The 6,841-nt window shown below is 33.7% G+C and overlaps 1 non-coding gene across 1 annotated transcript; it reads left to right on the top strand.

Annotated features, from left to right (window-relative positions):
* Positions 1–1,348: 1,348 nt before the first annotated feature.
* Positions 1,349–1,422, top strand: TRNAN-GUU (transfer RNA asparagine (anticodon GUU)). The gene has a single exon. It is a non-coding gene; the product is annotated as a tRNA-Asn (tRNA).
* The last annotated feature ends 5,419 nt before the right edge of the window (positions 1,423–6,841 follow it).

Below are 6,841 nucleotides of genomic sequence, written 5' to 3'. Positions count from 1 at the left end.
AATTATAAATAAGATAAATTTGTAACTAGTCCATTTATTCATAAGATAAGAGATACATATTAGAACAGAACAATGTCAGAATCTTTTATTATAAATTGTAATTAACAAATCTTCATGTTGCACGAGGAGGAACTGTATAACCTGATAAGATTTGAAAAAAAAATTAAATTAATTATGGAAGATTAAAAATGAATATTATATATATATATATATATTATGTGAAAAGAGAGTAAACTTACTTCCACATTTCATTCCAGGTTTAACCACAACACCACAGGTTCGAGCTATATAAATAACTTTTTCCATGCTAATCACAGCTTCAACCGCAGGAGTTACATACTTGCAAGTGCAAGGAACATCATCACCTTTTAATACTTGACAACAATCTTTAGATGGAGGAACATCATCACCTCTTTCTTTATAAATTTACCACAATGAGTTGTTAAGGCAGAAATCGGATCTTCACAACCAGCTGAAACAGTTTGATCATTCAAAATAAGAGCTGCCACCATTAAAAATGTTGCTGTAACCACCCAAATTGGAGTCTTTGTGTTTTCCATTTCTCTAAATCTCAGTTGTTGTTTTTTGGTATGTAAATAGGTGATTGAGATGTTTGAGTTCCTGGCAATGGTATGGTATTTATATTAAGAGGGAAGCAGTCACTTTTCTTTGTAATTGGTAGTAAGTTTCTGAATTTGAATGCCAAATGGCAAAATCAAGATTATATGAAAATCATAAGAGAATCCATTATAAATTTATTTATAAAATAGTGAAAAAATCCTAAGGGAATCCATTACAAATCTACTATGGATGTAAAGTTCAGCACTATTAATTTGAGATAGCTAGCGTACATTTGGACAAGTATGATAGGTCTTTCTTCAACAATTACAATTAATAAATTAATTCTATTTAGTTTTTAATTGACATATATGATAACATCGCTGTTACAAGAAAACCAGCAGTTAGGGACCGACTTTTGGTCTCAGTTCGGTTTATAATTAAACTCTGTTTTGATTAAAATTAACATATATATTTATATACTAATTAATAGTACTTTTTAACTTGGATTAACGTCCAACTGTTATAATAATTCAATATTGCATGATTGCCAACACATCCAAGTTTTATTTGGATTATATTGCAAATTCAATACATGTGTTCTATACTTATGAAGAATTTCTGTTTTTATTTTTCTTCAGTCAGATGGGCACTCTAAAAAGAAAAGTGGAGGTAAATTATAATAATTAGAATTGCCTGAATGATTAATAAAATAAAATAAAATATGATGATGCTTTCTAGTTCATATTATAGTTTTGTATAATTTTAATAAAAATAAAAAAAATTATGTGCTGGAGTAGCTCAGTTGGTTAGAGCGTGTGGCTGTTAACCACAAGGTCGAAGGTTCAACCCCTTCCTCTAGCGATGTTACATTTTGTTTCGGGTGTTACCCGAAAATTTACTACTTTCTAACGGCATTTGACAAAGAAAAAACCAAAAAAAAAGATTTTTTTTATATATGTTTCAAGAGACTTTAATTTTAATCCAAAGAAACTCTCTTTAGAAAATTCATCGACATAAAACTGCCCTTCAAATTAGAGGGTTTCAAACTTACTTGTATTATATAAGGAGAAGAGTAAAATTCAACTCTAACGTTTTAAGGGAAGTGTAAATTTAGGCATAACAAACGAAGTAGTAAATTGAATGTTTCCAAGCAAGATCAATTTTAGAATGTTACCCCTTTCTCTAACGAGGTTAGATTTTTTTACAGAGTTAGCCGAAATTCCACTACTTTCTAACGGCATTTGACAAAAAAAAAAAAAAAACCACAAAAGATTTTTTTGCATGTTAGGTGGTGAATTTTTTAATTAACCCTTATTATTCGTAATATATTTATGCATGGTGGTGAATTTTTTGAGATATTTTTTTAAGAAACTTTAAATTTTACCCAAACAAACTCTCTTTAGAAAATTCATCGACATAAAACTTCCCCTCAAATTAGAGGGTTTCAAACTTAATTTATTTTTATAGTATTTGTGTTATATAAGGATAAGAGTAAAATTCATGTCTAACGTTTGAAGGGAAGTATAAATTAAGGCATAACAAACGAAGTAGTAAATTGGACGTTTCCAAGCAAGATCAATTTTAGAATGTTACCCATTTCTCTAACGAGGTTAGACTTTTTTTACAGAGTTAGCCGAAAATCCACTACTTTCTAACGACATTTGACAAAGAAAAAACCACAAAAGAATTTTTTGCAGGTTAGGTAGTGAATTTTTTAATTAACCCTTATTATTCGTAATATATTTATGCATGTTAAGTGGTGAATTTTTTGAGATACTTTTTAAGAAACTTTAAATTTTACCCAAACAAACTCTCTTTCGAAAAATTCAATGACATAAAATTCAATTAATATTAAGGGTTTCAAAGGTGATATATCTTCATAGCATTTGTATTATATATTATATATGGTATTACATAGAGATAAGAGTCAAATTTAACACTAATATTTTAGGAGAAGTGCATGTAGTTCTAATGTACGAAATTATACAAATTTAACCTTAACGTTTTCAAAGAATATCAATTTTAGTCATCCGTTGCCGAAAATTTGTAAAACATATTTGAGTGTTATTTAACTGTCATTCCTGACATTTCAGATATTAATTATATCTAAGAAATTTAACATATCCATAACTAGCGGATTCATCCTAGTTAGAAACTCCAGCTCTGTAACTTTTTATTTCATTGATAATCATATAAAGCAAAAGATTTTTTAGCCCTTTCCATCAAGCTCAATCTTCCTGCTTATTTGCTGCTACAGAAGAAATCAATTCCAAGTAAATATCAATTATGTCTGAGAAATTTAACATAACCACAGTTAGTGCATTCATCCTAGTTAGAAACTCTAACTCCATAAGTTTTTTTCCATTCATAATCATAAAAAGCATAAGACATTTTAGACATTTGCATCAATCTCAAGCTTCTTTCTTGCACACGTGCTCATTTGGTGTTGCAGAAGAAATCAATTTTAAAATGGGATAAGATGCTCGATAAGGTATTAGTTCGAGTATCATAAGTATTTCTTCGCAAAAACGTCCACGAATCTATTTAATTATTCTTCATGCTTTGTATATAAATTATTACAATGCTACACCTAAGTCTGATGTATATTAAATAATGACGATTTTTTTTGTCAAAGTGTGCAAAATATTTACTGTATTAGTAATATAGTTACAAGTACCAAATCAAACTGTTTCAGTTTATTAACAAACATATTTGAAGCAGGGGTGGAGCCAGCCCAGAGCCCGGGGGGCTGAAGCCCCCCCGGCCACCAGCTCCACCCTTAAGTATCGTTAGTTTTATCTCGTGTCGCATCCCTAATATTAGTATATATTTAACCTATGTAGTGTTAGTTCAATAGTTTAAAATGGTCAAGTTAGTTAAGAGTCTTGTTTTAAGGTGAGAGGTCATGAGTTCAAACCACACTAAGTTCATTTTTTTGTTTTATTTGAACTTTATTTTTTCAATTAGACTCTTTATTGTTTTATTTGAACTTATTTTTATTATATCTATTTTTTTAAGAACTTATTATCTAAAAAAAATTAACTTCTTACTTTTGAGACTCAATTAACTTAATTTCTAAATTAAATATTATGAAAAATATAAAAACTTTATAGCTAAAAATAAAAATTTATGAAAATATTATAATTTTTAGTCAACATACCAAAACGATAAAGTTTCAGTGTGCTGGAATCACAAGCAAACAGAGCCACCATAAGGGACAGAGACGGCAACCGCTTTCTCCCCTATGGAGATGCCATCTGCCTTAGACTTTTTGGCGGCGGGGACAGTCTCCATCTCAACAGCAGGACGCTTCCCTTCCTGCCTACTCGAGGAAGCATCCGCCTTTTCTTGGGCTTCTAGGGCCTTTTGCCTCTTCCTACACTCTACAATCACATTGGTTGCATTAGTCTTCCCCCTGCCAAATGGATAAATGGAAAAAATATCAGATATAAAGCAAACAAAAATACCTTCGCAGAGGTCTTGATAGGAGTTATGGTGGATCTCTCTGTTGTGGATCTCTACTAAAGGCTTGTTGTTGAGCGATTTCTGCAAGTGCACGGTTTCGCTTGTAGTAATAAAAAGATATCGATCCCACATGGAACGTTTTTTAACAAAAACTTATTTAGATATAGTTTAAATACGACTTAAGGTTTATTTAATAGATAATCGTTAATTGAATTTGGTTTTGAAATTGATTTAATAAGAATCAGATTAGAATTATATGTAGAATGTTAGAAATCAATTCTATTTTAGTTTGAATTACAAAACAGAAACATTTAGTGTTTAGAACAAGAGAATAATTGTACTCATTTGCATTAAGCAAAGGAAACAACTTTAAACTTTGTAAAAATTATAAATGTGTAATAAACGTAAACTCCTTCAATTAAAAGGCTTTGAACCGTAGCCGATCTTCCTATGGTCGGGCAAGATCGCTACCTTAATCAAATTAATACTTATTTCCGATAAGCCAACCTAACGATCAGATCGTCCGTAAGAATGAATTTGCCCAAGTGTTCAACAAAGTTTCCTTGTAAAGATATTGAATTTAACTACGTTTTAATGAAAACACCAGAACTCACTTCAGATCATTTACCAAAGTGCTACATAAAAATATATTGAATTGCATAAACTTTTTTTAGATGAAGTGTGAATTGATACAAGTTTACAGAGAATAAAAAGGATGGAAGCATTCAAAACGACATTGGAGTTCCGGGTCGTCAATCCTTTCCTCAAACCTCATTAGAGTTTGTCAGGCTCCGGGGTCGAATCCGCTACTTAATCTTCTCGCTGAATCTTCGGAATAGAGATGGTATTTCTACTACCAAAATGCAAACTAGTCTTCGAACAGATCTTAATATAAATCTAATTGCTACTGTGTTTGTAATTAATTTAAGAACAACTTGTATATGGCAAGATTGCTTTTACAAAAATGAAATCTAATCTCTGACTCATTTCTGAGTCAGAGTTTCTGCATAAATTCTACACTCTTCTTAATAAATCTAACTCTCCTTGAACTCTGAAATCAACTCTCTATTTATAGATGTTGAAGAGTCGTATCAAAGGGTCATCTCCGCTGTGAAGAGACGTTTCTATCCACCCGAACGGACGCATTTCTTTGAAATTAAACATGTGAAAGATGTGTTGTAGGAATTTCTGATGTTACCGAGATCATGGAATCCCTGTCGAGATTGGGGGAGCAATTTTTGTGCTTCAGAACGAACAGGTGAAGTGCCTGAAAAAGGCGTGTCACGACCGAGATTAGGGAATCTCGGTGGCGACCCAGAATCTCTACCGAGATTCGGGATGTTCCTCTCGGTTCTGACTCCGTTCTCGTCTTCCTCGTATCGGTGTGCTGAATTCTTCGTCTTTTTGGCTCGTAACTTAGGGTTTTTCCTTCGTTTTTGATCATTTTTCGTTCCTATTTGGATTTTACCAAATATGTAGGTAATTTGCATGAAAGAAACATATTCTGACGTAAAAGTACTCTAAATAGATATAAACAGCACGATTTCATAGCAAAACTGATGTAAATATTAATGATATTTTATGTATATTTTGGGCTTAACACTTGTCCGCTTTCATAAATCAAGAGCTTGGTCGTTGATAGGGGTCAAAAACCCCTATCTTTGGGTACGGTTTTAGGACGGTTTTTAGTGTTATTTCGTGAATAAGTGAACAATTCTCGCATTTATATGCTTTTGTGTGAGTTAGTTAGGAATTGGAAATGTTTTTGATAACATTGTGATATTATCCCAAGGATCAAAAGGGATATTCGCCTAGAGCGCCACGTGTTGATCACCTGATACTGGAGTATCACGACGTATTGAGCAAAGAGATCCGACAGGCGGATCACCAACACCTCACCACAAGAGATCCGCGGGCGAACCTGAGAGGCGAATCGCCATAACCATTCAATTCGCTATTGAAACAGCTGAGCTGATCCCGCAATAAAGACCATTAATAAGCTATCAATAAGCTAACAGGCATACTTAAAGGAAACCAGTAACCGCCATTAATGGAGCATTAATGGAGACTTTCTAGTTACTGAAAGTTACAACTTCATGACTATATATAGCTTGTATCTCATGTTATCAAGGTACACATTCACTTACCCTTTGTCAATTCAGTTTGCTCTCTTGTTCTTCTATACTGACTTTGGCATCGGAGCTTCCCCCCGTCGAACCCAATGACGCCCCCACAAAGACGGAAGTCAATCGGAAATTCTCCACTAGTCATCAATTGGTGCGGTGAACGTGGAATCCTTAATCAAATAAAGGGTTTTCGTTCACGTTAAAAAGCTATGACGAATGGAGAACAGAACCCCACCTCGGGGGTTGAAACACCATTGGTAACACCCTCAAGCCAACCTGTAACTAGTGCTGGTCGCGCTGATTCAAGTGCTCCTACGACGCAAGCTGAAGGGAGTGTGGCGCCGGATGCATTCATCAACATGTGTGCGGAAGCAATAGTAAGAGAGTTTGGACCTGAGATGGGTAATCGCCTACGGTCATTCATGATCATTCCTCCGCTTTGGAGCATGGCACCCACATCTACGGTATCTCCGTGGCCGCAGGCGGCTATAGGATCGAATGCCCATAACTCTTCATTTCTCCAAGCTCACACTACGGACTCCTTGGTGACCACCATATTATACCGCCTGGTGAATGTTAAGTGATTTCTGCAAGTGCACGGTATACGCTTGTAGTAATAAAAGATATCGATCCCACAGGGAACGTTTTTTAACAAAAACTTATTTTGAATTGGTTAAATATACTTTTAA

The sequence above is a fragment of the Euphorbia lathyris genome, chromosome 1, assembly GCF_963576675.1.
Source record: "Euphorbia lathyris chromosome 1, ddEupLath1.1, whole genome shotgun sequence".
NCBI classification, from domain to species: domain Eukaryota; kingdom Viridiplantae; phylum Streptophyta; class Magnoliopsida; order Malpighiales; family Euphorbiaceae; genus Euphorbia; species Euphorbia lathyris.
This window is presented reverse-complemented; position numbering and strand designations above follow the sequence as displayed.